Source organism: Mustela nigripes, chromosome 2 (assembly GCF_022355385.1).
Source record: "Mustela nigripes isolate SB6536 chromosome 2, MUSNIG.SB6536, whole genome shotgun sequence".
Taxonomy (NCBI): domain Eukaryota; kingdom Metazoa; phylum Chordata; class Mammalia; order Carnivora; family Mustelidae; genus Mustela; species Mustela nigripes.
In genome coordinates, this window is record NC_081558.1 from 46,833,545 (window position 1) to 46,846,516 (window position 12,972).

The window sequence follows — 12,972 nt, forward strand, 5'->3', positions numbered from 1 at the left end:
TTGAACCACATAAATATAAAGAATTATAAGAGGCCACTAAAAAAGTTATATGCCAACAAAGTGGACAACCTAGAAAAAAATGGATAAATCATTAGAAACATACAATTCTACAAGATTGAGTTAGGAAAAAGTAGAAAATCTGAAAAGAAATTGGTAAAAAGCAATAAAATTAGGGGACCCTGGGTGGCTCAGTGAATTAAGCATCTGCCTTCAACTCAGATCATGATCCCAGGTTCCTAGGATCAAGCCCCATGTCAGGCTCTCCACTCAGCAGGGAGACTGCTTCTCCCTTGACCTCTGCCAGATGCTCCCCTTCCTTGTGTACTACTCTGTCAAATAAATAAATAAAATCTTTTTTTAAAAAAGTAATGAAATTAAATCAATAATCAAAAAACTCCCCAAAAACAAAAGTCCAGGAAAAGATGGTTTCACAGGTAAATTCTACCAAACATTTTAATAAGTTAATACCTATCCTTTTCAAACTATTCCAAATAATTGAAGAGAAAGGAATGCTTCTAAATTCACTCTACAAGGCTAGCATTACCCGGATAACAAAACCAGACAAAGACCATACAAAAAAGAAAATTACAGGCCAATTCCCTGATGAACACAGATGCAGAATTCCTCAACAAAGCAATAGCAAATGAATTCAACAACACACTAAAAGAATCATTCACCACAGTCAAGTAAGATTTATTCCAGAGATGCAAGGATGGTCCAATATCTGCAAATCAAATCAGTATCATATAACACATTAACAAAATAAAGGGTAAAAATCATATTGTGGGGGGAGGGGAGCAAGATGGCAGAGGAGTAGAAGACCTAAATTTTGTCTGCTCCCAGGAATTCAGCTAGATAGTTACCACCCCAACCATTGTGAACACCTACAAACTCAACAGGAGATCAAAGAAAAGAATAGCAGCAATTCTATGAACAGAAAAGCAACCACTTTCTGGAAGGTAGGACATGCAGAGAAGTCAATCTGAGGCAATATTTGGGAAGACAGACCACCAGGAGAGGGAGCCTCCATCAGCTGGCTCCCGGCAAGTGAGAGAGCAGTGGAGCACAAAATCAGATCATTTAAGGGGCACCTGGGTGGCTCAGTGGGTTAAAGCCTCTGCTTTCGGCTCAGGTCATGGTCCTGGGGTCCTGGGGTCCTGGGGTCCTGGGATCAAGCCCTGCATCTGGCTCTCTGCTCAGCAGGGAGCCTGCTTCCCTTCCTTTCTCTGCCTGTCTCTCTGCCTACCTGTGATCTATCTGTCAAATAAATAAATAAAATCTTAAAAAAAAAAAAAAAAAGAGTTTTGCTCCACTAAGGGACATCACTCCAGTGGCTAAGTGGAACCCTTGGTGGGACAGTGTGGTCTCAGGACGCTCAGGGTCACAGAAAGCTTGAGGGTATCTGAGTACAGCAGACCTACCAGGTATCAGAGCAGGAAAGCCAGCTGCAAAGACAGAACCCTGGAGGAGGCTCTCAGCTTGGGGTTGCCATAAACTATGATCCACCCCACAGCTGGGTTACTGCTCCTTGTGCAGGGACCCAACAAGTGGCAGATCCAGGGAGACTCCCCTTCCTCCCTGGAAGGAGCAGCATGGGAACATACCTCAGAAATCTGCTGGGTTTGTAGACTACAAACAGGATTGTGTGTCAGAGACAGAAACGCTTGGTCACAGCCAGGTGAGCATGGAGTGCAGCCAGGGACCAGGAAGAAAGGACTGATTGACTGCTTTTCTCTGAGGGTGCACTGAGGATTGGGGCCCTGAGCTCTCAGCTCCTCCAGGGCCAGAGATTGGAAACCTGCCATTTTTATTCTCATCCTCCAAAGCTACATGGAAAGCTTTCAGGGAACAAAAGTTACTGAGATCAAACCCAAGCAGATTACTTAGCCTAGCCACTGGCAGTGCAGTACAATTCCACCTCAGGCAAAGACATTTGAGAATCACTGCAACAGGCCCCTCCCCCAGAAGATCAGCAAGAACATCCAGCCAAGACCAAGTACACCAATCAATGAGAATTGCAAAACTCTAGCGCTAGAGGAATACAGCACACAGAATCATGACTTTTTCTTCCATGATCCTTTAGTTTTTCAAAGTTAATTTTTAAAATTTCCTCTTTTTTTCTATTTTGAATTTTTCTTCTTTCCTATTTTTACCAACATCTTATCAATTCCTTTTTTAAAATCTTTTTTAATTTTCATTTTTACAGTGATATTCTATTCCTTCATTGCACTTAAACTTATTTTGTGTATGTATGTAATTTTTTCTTTCTCTAAAATTTTGGGATACATTTTCTTCTAACAGAACAAAATATAACCTAAATCTAGCATATGGCTTTGTTCTAGTCTCCTGCCTGATCACATTCCTTTTTTCTTCCTTAATTTTTTTCTTCGTTTTTTCAACCAACTTCTTATCAATTCCTTTTTAAAAATCTTTTTTCAATTTTCATCTTTATAGTCATATTCTATTCCTCCTTCATATTTAACCTTATTTTTGTATATATGTAAATTTTTCTTTCTTTAAAATTTTTGGAGGCAGTTTCTTCTAACAGACCAAAATATACCCAAAATCTAGTGTGTGGCTTTGTTCTATTCACCAGCCTGATCATACTCCTTTTTTCTTCTCTTTTTTTTCTTCTTCCTTTCTTTTCTCTCTGGTTTTGGGTCTCTTCTGATTTGTTTAGTATATGTTTCTCTGGGGTTGTTGTTACCCTTTTAGCATTTTGTTCTCCCATTCATCTATTCGTCTCTGAACAAAAATGACAATGTCAAACAGAAAATCTCAAAAAAAAGAACAGGCAGTACCAACTGCCAAGGACCTAATCAATAGGGACATTAGTAACATGTCAGAACTAGACTTCAGAATGATGATTATAAAGATACTAGCTAGGCTTGAAAAAAGCATAGAAGATACTAGAGAACCCCTTTCTGGAGAAATAAAAGAACTAAAATCTCACCAAGTTGAAATCTTGAAAAGCCTATTAATGATGTGCAATCAAAAATGGAGGCTCTCAGTAAGAAAAAAAAAAAATGGAGGCTCTCAGGATAAATGAGGCAGAAGACAGAATCAGTGATACAGAAGACAAAATGATGGAGAATAGGGCGCCCAGGTGGCTCAGCTATTAAGCATCTGCCTTTGGCTCAGGTCACGATCCCAAGGTCTCTGGGATCGAGCCCTGCATCACACTCCCTGCTCAGCGGAAAGCCTGCTTCTTCCTCTCCCACTCCCCCTGCTTGTGCTCCCTTTCTCGCTATGTCTCTCTCTGTCAAATAAATAAATTAAAAAAAAAATAATGGAGAATAAAGAAGCTGAGAAAGAGATAAACAACTACTGGATAATGAGGGGAGAATTCAAGAGATAAGTGATATCCTAAGGCAAAACAATATTAGAATAATTGGGATCCCAGAAGAAGAAGAATGGGGGGGGGCAGACGGTGAGAGGAGGCAGAAGGTATATTGGAGCAAGTTATAGCAGAGAACTTCCCTAATGTAAGGAAGGAAACAGGCATCAAAATCCAGGTGGCACATAGAATCTCTAATCAAAATCAGTAAAAATAGGTCAACACCCTGTCATCTAATGGTAAAACTTCTAAGTCTCAGAGACAAAGAGAAAATCCTGAAAGCAGCTCAGGACAAGTGGTCTGTAACCTATGATGGTAGAAATATTAGATTGGCAGCAGACCTATCCACAGAGACTTGGTAGGCCCGAAAGGATGGGCATGATATATTCAGAGCACTAAAAAGAAAAATATATAGCCAAGAACCCTGTATCCAACTAGGCTGTCATTGAAAATAGAAGGAGAGATTAAAAAGTTTCCAGGACAAACAAAAACTAAGAGAATTTGCAAACACCAAACCAGCCCTACAGGAAATATTGAAAGGGGTCCTCTAAGCAAAGAGAGAACCTGAAAGTAACATAGACCAGAAAGGAATAGAGACAATATACAGTAATAGTCACCTTTCAGGCAATACAATGGTACTAAATTCATATCTTTCAATAGTTACTCTGAGTGTAAATGGGATAAATGACCCAATGGAAAAGACACAGGGTATCAGAATGGATAAAACACACACACACACACACACACACACACAACAAGACCCATCAATATGCTGTCTACAAGAGACTCAATTTAGACCCAAAGACATTTCCAGATTTAAAGTGAGGGTGTGGAAAACAATGTACCATGCTAATGTACATCAAAAGAAAGCTGGGGTGGCAATCTTTATATCAGACAAATTAGATTTTAAACCAAAAACTATAATAAGAGATGAGGAAAGACACTGTATAATACTTAAAGGTTCTGTCCAACAAGAAGATCTAACCATTTTAAATACCTATGCCCCCAACATGGGAGCAGCCAATTATATTAGCCAAATAATAACAAAATCAAAGAAACACATTGATAATAATACAATAATAACAGGGGACATTAGCAGTCCCCTCACTGAAATGGGCAGATCATCTAAGCAAAACATCAACAAGGAAATAAAGGCTTTAAATGGCACACTGGACCACATGGACATCACAGATATATTCAGAACACTCCATCTCAAAGCAACAGAATATACATTCTTCTCTAGTGCACATGGAACATTCTCCAGGATAGATCACACCATGGGTCACAAATCAGGTCTCAACCGGTACCAAAAGACTGGGATCATTCCCTGCATATTTTCAGACCATAGTGTTCTGAAGCAAGAAGTCAATCACAAGAGGAAATTTGGAAAGAACTCAAATACATGGAGGCTAAAGAGCATCCTACTAAAGAATGAATGGGTCAACCAGGAACTTAAGAATTTAAAAATCCATGGAAACAAATGAACACAACTGTTCAAAATATTGGGATGGAGAAGAGGCAGTCTTAAGAGGAAAGTATATAGCAATACAAGCCTTTCTCAGGTCTCAATTTCACAACCTAACCCTACACCTAAAGGAGCTGGAGAAAGAACAGCAAAGAAAGCTTAAACCCAGCAGGAGAAGAGAAATAATAAAGATCAGAGCAGAAATTAATGAAATAGAAACCAAAAGAACAGTAGAACAGATCAACGAAACTAGGAGATGGTTCTTTGAAAGAATTAATAAGATTGATAAACCCCTGGCCAGACTTATCAAAAAGAAAAGAGAAAGGACCCAAATGAACAAAATCATGAATGAAGGAGGAGAGATCACAACCAACACCAAAGAAATACAAATAATTTAAAAAACATATTATGAGCAACTATATGCTAGCAAATTTGACAATTTGAAAGAAATGGATGCATTCCTAGAAAAATAAACCACCAAAACTGAACCAGAAAGAAATAGAAAACCTGAACAGACCTACAATCAAGAAATGGGCAGAAGACATGACAGACATTCCTACAAAGAAGACATCCAGATGGCTAAGACACATGAAGATGTGCTCCACATCACTTGGCATCGGGGAAATACAAATCAAAACCACAATGAGATACCACCTCATACCAGTCAGAATGGCTAAAATTAACAAGTCAGAAAACAACAGGTGTTGGCAGGGATGCAGAGAAAGGGGAACCCTCCTACACTGTTGGTGGGAATGCAAGCTGGTGTAGCCACTCTGGAAAAACAGTATGGAGGTTCCTCAAAAAGTTGAAAATAGAGCTACCCTATGACCCAGCAACTGCACTACTGGGTATCTGCCCAGTAGTACAAATGTAGTGATCTGAAAGGGCACATGCACCCCAATGTTTATAGCAGCAATGTATACAATAGCTAAATTGTGGAGAGATCCCAGATGTCCATCAACAGGGGAATCGATAAATCAGAAGTGGTATGTATGTGTGTGCACATGTGTGTATACACACACACATTCAATGGAATATTATGCAGACATCAAAAAACTGAAATCTTGCCATTTGCAACAACATGGATCGAACTAGAGGGTATTGTGCCAAACAAAATAAATCAATTGCAGAAAGACAATTATCATATCCTCTCACTGATATGAAGAATTGGAGCAACAAGACAGAGGATCATAGGGGAACAGAGCGAAAAATAAATCAAGATAAAACCAGAAAGGGAAACAAACCCTAAGAGACTATTAATCTCAGAAAACAAAGTGAGGGCTGCTGGAGGGGAGGACTGTGGGAGGGATGGAATGGCTGGGTGATGAGCACAGTGAACTGTGTAAGACTGATTAATCACAGACCTGTCCCCCTGAAACCAATAATACATTATATGTTAATTTAAAAATCACATTATCTTGATAAATGCAGAAAAACATCAAATTTCAACATCAATTCATGATAAAAAACTCTCAACAAAGTGGGTGTAGAAAGAACATACATCAATATAATAAAGTCCATATACGATAAACCCACAGCTAACATGCTCAAAGGTGAAAAGCTCCAAGCTTTTCCTCTGTATCAGGAACAAAACAAAGATGTCCACTTTTGCCACTTTTACTCAACATTGTACTGAAAGTTGTAGCTATTGGTTCAGACAAGTAAAATGAATAAAAGGTATCCAAATTGGTAAAGAAGTAAGATTGTCACTATTTGCAGATGATAGGATACTACATATAGAAAATCCTAAAGTCATCACTTTAGAGATTTTTAGATTTAAAGTCATTATCCATTAGAACTAATCAATGAATTCAGTGAAGTTGCAGAAATACATACAGAAATCTGCTGTGTTTCTATATACAAATAGCATACAAGAAAAAGAGAAATGAAGATAACAATCCATTTACCATGACATCAAGGAGAATAAAATACCTATGAATAAATTTAACCAAGGAGGCAAAAGATTTGTACTCTGAAAAGTGTAAGATACTGATAAATGAAACTGAGTACAACACAAATGAAAGACATATCATGCTCATGGTTCAAAGAATATTGTTAAAATGTCCATAGTATCCGGGGCACCAGGGTGGTTCAGTCAGTTAAGCGTCTTACTCTTGGTTTCAATTCAAGTCGTGATCTCAGGGTCATGGGACCAAGTCCAGCATCAGGCTGTGCACTCAGCAGGGAGTCTGCTGGAGATTCTCTCTCTCTCCCTTTCCCCCTGCTTGTGCTCTCTTGCTCACTCACTCTCTCAAGTAATAAATAATCTTTAAAAATAAAATAAAATGTCCATACTACCCCCAAGCAATTCACAAAGATTTAGCAAGGATTCTATGCAATCCCCATCAAAACACCAGTAACATTTTCCACAGAACTAGAATAACCCTAAAATTTGTATGGAACCACAAAAGACACCAAATAATCAAAGTAATCTTGAGGACAAAGAACAAAGATTGAAATTTGAAATTCCCAGATTTCAAACTATACTAAAAGCCATAGTAATCAAAACAATATGGTACTGGCACAAAAACAGACTCAGATCAATGGAACAGAATAGAGAATCCAGAAATAAACCCATGCCTATGTGGTCAAGTAATCTACAACAAAGGAAGAAAGAATATATAATGGGGAAAAGACACTCAGTTCAATAGATGGTGTTGGAAAACCTGGACTGCTACATAGAAAATAATGAAACTGGACCACTTTCCTATGCTATATGCAAAAATAATTCAAAATGGATTAAAGACCTAAATGTGAGACATGTAACCAGAAAACTCAAAAGAAAATGTAGGTAGTACATTCCTGGACACTGCTCTTAGCAGTATATTTTTGGATCTGTCTCCTCAGGCAAAGGAAACAAAAGCAAAAATAAACTGTAATAGATAAAACTAAAAAAACTGTGTACAGTGAAGAAAATCATCAACAAAATGAAAAGACAACCTAATGAATGGGAGAAGATATTTAAAAATGATGTATCTGGTAAGGGGCTAATATTCAAAATATATAGAGAACTCCTACAACTCAAAACAAAACAAACAAATCCAAACCAACTAAAAAAATGTGAAGATCTTAATAGATATTTTTCCAAAGAAGACATACAGGGCCAAGAGACACTTGAAAAGATGCTCAACATCAATAATCAGGGAAATACAAACCAAAACCACAATGAGATATTACCTCATACCTGTCAGAAAGGCTTAGAATGAAAAAGAAATAACAAGTGTTGGTGAGGATGTGGAGAAAAGGGAACCTTCATGTACTGTTGGTGGGAATGCAAACTGGTGTAGCCATCATGGAAAAGAGTATGAAAGTTCCCCCCAAAATTAAAAACAGAAATACCATGTGATCTAGTAATTCTACTTCTGGTTTACCAAAAGAAAATGAAAAGGCTAATTTGAAAAAAAAAATATGCATCCCTACATTTCCTGCAGCATTATTTGCAACAACCAAGAAATGGAAGCAACCCAAGTGCCCATCCATAGGTAAATGGATAAAGAAAATATTGTATTTGTGTATATGTAAGTGGAACTTGGCCAAAAAAAGGAATAAGAGTAAGAAAATGATCAGATTTGGCTAAGACCTACACTAACATTGCAAGAGTTATTCCATTTGAAACAAAGAAAAAATTTAAAATGTTAAAGAAAACGAGTACTCTCAAAGAAACAATATAAATATCCAAGATTTCTAGAACAATTAAAAGGCGTATCTTTCCAGGAAGATTCTTTTCTCTTAAGAAAAAAAAAAAAAAAGTAGAGAAAACTGGTCATAAATTTCCTGAAGTAGAGGAACATATAATAAACATGGTTTTATTCCCCAGTGTCCAAAATAGTGAAGTGAAACAATGGATATAAATGATATATATAAATCATTGATATAAACAGTACATACTCAACCAATGTTTATTATGAGTGTTGTAGTTACTCAGCTACTATACTGTGTTAAATAATATATGTTGAACTGAAATAGTGAGTGAGACCAAGGACAACTAATTCTTTAAAGCCAATTTCAGGAAACTGAAACATTGGCCTGTAAACTCTACAAATGTTTAGAAGACTAAAACGAAAAACTGAAAATAAATGAAAAAGTTCCTGGAATCTCTCATATGCTTTCTATTAGAGAGCGTCAATCAAATGGCTAGTTTCTCCAAAGACCTGTGTGTGGATAAGCTACCAACTTTAACATCTCCCATTCACTTAAAAGGTCAAGATCAATCAGCTTTTTATACATCCTTTAGACACAAGGCATCACATACTATAGGTATGGTAGGCTTACAAAAAAAAAACTAGTCATATTCTGGGCAAAGCATGTTGTCTGATAAACAGACCATAAACAGAAACTATCACTGGCACTGGGGCAAAAATCCAGCTGGGTTTCTTTATCCCTGATCCCAGTTTCAGCTGCAGGTTTTTTCCAGAAAGAACAGTAGCTTGATTTACTCAACACTCTGCTAAGTCAGGGTGCGGTCATCCTTCTCTAAATAATATTACAAATGGATTTTCCCTGAACTCTTGTAGCAACAGGATCTTAAAGTGGTTACTGGTAGAAAAGGTGAGATTAAGGTCAAAATGCACATCTATAAAAAATAATAATAAATCACAGTTTTTAAGGACCACCTAGACACAATGGAGGCAGGCGTATTATGGAGACCGCAAGAAAGAGGTAATACAACACAGCCCACGAGTATTTCTCAAGCTTTCAACTTGGAACCACAGTAACAGTTGATGTGAATGTTTTTTGCCAGCTTTCCTGTCAAGTACCGACAATGTCATCCCAAATTGTTAGAAGACACCATGAACTGCCCCAACGACCAGCCAGTCACTTGCCTTCTCCGTCATCAGAAGAGGGCTGAACGTAAGAGCGAATTCAGAAACATCAACTCAATCTCTCCGTTGCCTGTTCTAAACCACTACCAACTAGGGATTCAGAAAGGAAGACTCAGGGGTGCCTGGGTGGCTCAGTGAGTTAAAGCCACTGCCTTCGGCTCAGGTCATGATCTCAGGGTCCTGGGGTCGAGCCCCGCATCAGGTTCTCTGCTCAGCAGGGAGCCTGCTTCCCCCCTCCCCTCTCTCTGTCTGCCTCTCTGCCTGCTTGTGATCTCTCTCTCTCTGTCAAATAAGTAAATAAAAATTAAAAAAAAAAAAGAAAGGAAGATTCAGAAGCCCTCTCCCAAGGTAGGAGGAACAAATAGGACTGGGTTTCATCGATAATCCCACTCCTTCACTCTGGCTAGCCCCCAGAATGAAAACCAACCTCCGTTCTGCGGGTGTGCACCCCCAGCCCCTCCACCGTGCTTGCGTTCCCCCACACGTTCAGGCTGCTTTGAAATGAGCGACTGTACAGGGAAGCCTTTCGCCCTGCCTGAAGCTGGTCACCAGTCTTAGGAGACCACTAGGTGCCAGTGACGACGCTGACCACTCCACGCTCTCTGCGTTACCTTTGAAGCACCTGCTATCCCTGATCAGAAAACTGAGCCCCAAGCTCACATGGGCAGTGCAGCCAGTCCACCAGGAGGGCCCATTCCAGGGCCCTGGCATAAACCATGGTGGAACTTCCGTCTTGCTCAGTGCCTGAAGGAGGCACCCGATTTCTTGAGGGCAAAAGGGCATGACTCAGGTGCTCTAAATACTCACTAGGCAGGTAGTGCTTGTGACGTGAACTTTTTTTTCTTCTTGACCACGCTCAGGTCGCAAGTCCTCTAGAAGAGTGGGGAAACTGAGGCGCGGGTTAAGTGACTCGCCACAGGTCACAAAGCTCGTGACAGGCACAGAGAGGGCTAGAAGGCTGATCTTTGCGATCCTCAACGTCCGTTTGTAACATGGCCCAGAGTCTCTATCTGGCTTACCCGGCCCCGGCAGACTTTCAAGGGAAAGGGCCCGGGCCGGGGCGCTCCCCACCCGGCTCGTTTTCCTGTCAGCAGCCTCCGACGACAGGAGAAAGCCGCGGCGGCCCGCCCGGCGGCCCCACCCGCCGCCAGCTGCACGGCACCGCGCCAGGCATGTGTTGCTTGCTCTCAGGCACTCCCTCCTCCGCCTTCACCCGTTTACCACCTCCGCCCTCGCCGCAACCCCGCTGAGCGCCTGCGCTCCGCGGACAGACGACTCGTGGGCCCGTGGGCCCGTGGGCCGGTGGACCCGAGAGCCGAGGGGTCACGTGAGCCTCCACGTGACCCCGCCGCTACCAATGGCAACACAGGGCCTCGCATTTACCACGCCCCCTTGGTGCCCCGCCCCGCTCGAGGGAGAGCAGAACGCCGGGCGGCTAGTGCAACACCGCGCTGCGCAGGCTGTTCCTGCTTTACCGCGTGCTGTGTATGCGCATGTGCAAGGTGGAGGTGGGAGAGTCGTCCAAACACGTTTGAGGCCGCCGAGGCCACGAACTGTGGTGGGAGAAGGGGGGACGGGGGTGTTGGGGGACGGCCTGGATGGGGAAAGTTCTGTTTCCCAGAAAAAGGAAGGAAGTGGGTATCACGGGCCGCACACACTGCCCTTTTGGGGGAAGTCAGAACTGCTGCAGGTTTTCCCATTTTATATGGTTAAATAACTCGCCCCCCCCCCTCCGACTCCGTCACGCCAGGAACATTAGCAAGTACTTCGCAGTAGCTGCACGTGGAGCAGTAATGATCATCTCTAGAGCACTGCAGGGGGCGGGGGAGGGGGCAGGTCTGAGATCTTCCAGGAGGAAGAGCCGGCTCACAGAGATCATCGCATCCGAGGGTACCCACCTGGGCCACGGCCTACTCTAGGGCTAGTCCAGGGACCAATTCGAGCTTTCGTGACTCTTAGACCCTGTCATTAACTTAATCCAATTATGGGTATTCTCCAGCAGCTTTCTTGTTGGATGGTTTTATGAAGAAAAGACCACGTTGCCATGTTCGAAACCCAACATAAGTACCTATGTCGGTTGTGTATATTCTTATGCCATGGGTTCCTCAATGAAGCCACATGCCCCTTAAGAACACTAAGTATTTTTGTTGTTTTTAACACTGCTTAGAAGCTGTCAGGATGGCCTCTGGTAACATGGGAAATGGCTGATACAGGACTTAGCCAAACATATGTCCCCCATTTGTCGTATTTGGCAGCATATAGATGTGCTTGATTATACGTTCCCATGGACAGTTTTTTTACGTTGTTGCCTGGGTGCAAATACTTTGGGGAAATAGCTCCAGACCTACTACTCTAACTCCAAACTTCTTTTTTAAAAAAGATTTTATTTATTTGACAGAGGGCCAGAGAGAGGGAGCATGGGCAGGGGGAGGAGACGGGGGAGAGGGAGAAGCAGGCTCCCTGCTGAGCAAGGAGCCTGATGTGGGACCTTATCCCAGGATGCTGGGATCACCTGAGCTGAAGGCAGACCCTTAACAACTGAGCCATCCAGGCACCCCTTACTTTCTTGTTTATACAAATTGCCTCTACTTCTGTTTCTCTTTCTCTCCTCTCTTAGGGAGGTTAGCTTCAATGAAGACTTCTGTCAGACAGTTGTAACAACGGGTGAAGGATTAAGGAACAATAAGAATTGAACAAATAAAAAAAACCTTTACTGATTGGAGATCTTAATGTTCTGGTTCCTCTTGGCACCGTCTCCTCCTAAGATTTTAGAACTCACTGACTGTTCATCGAATGCTTTTAATCGCATCTTTCTTCATAATGTTTGGAAGAATATCTTTCCTGCATTTGGATTTGTATAGCCTGAGTTGAAATTTTGGCGGAATGGAAGCACTGTAAATAGGGTGTGTGGGGAGACGGTGTCGTGTGTTAAGAAAAGGAAGATAAGAAAATCCTGGTGAGGGGAGATAACTAAAGCTTAGAGAAAGAATGAAGACCAAAAAAAAAAAAAAAAAAAAAAAGACTGGTTGGCAGATCTAGCAAGATACTCCTATGCTCTAATGGTAATCATAGTCTTGGGCATGAAGATTTGTACCTTGTTAATGATGACAAACAAAACAAAACAAAACTACCATTCCCTCATTTGAGAAGTCCTGCAAGTTCTGGCAAAAAGTTGGAAGGACATAAAGAGGGTTTGATAGTTGAATACCAGAAAGACAATCTGGGATCCAGCAGATCTCAGTGCACATTGTTTTAGTGTTCCCACCCTACCCTCCACGTTGAAAAATCAAAGACTATGTAAGGAGAAACTGGGTAAGGTACACAGTCTCTGCCTGAATCTGGGTTCT

At 41.3% G+C, this 12,972-nt stretch overlaps 1 long non-coding RNA gene across 2 annotated transcripts in view; it reads right to left on the minus strand.

Moving 5' to 3' along the window:
- The window catches only part of LOC132011515 (uncharacterized), a 38,113-nt gene extending 27,159 nt beyond the window's left edge, over positions 1-10,954 (minus strand). For both annotated transcript variants that reach the window (XR_009402394.1, XR_009402395.1), the window contains exon 1: positions 10,433-10,954. This is a non-coding gene — a long non-coding RNA (uncharacterized LOC132011515). The remainder of the gene's footprint in view (positions 1-10,432) is intronic.
- Positions 10,955-12,972: the final 2,018 nt, after the last annotated feature.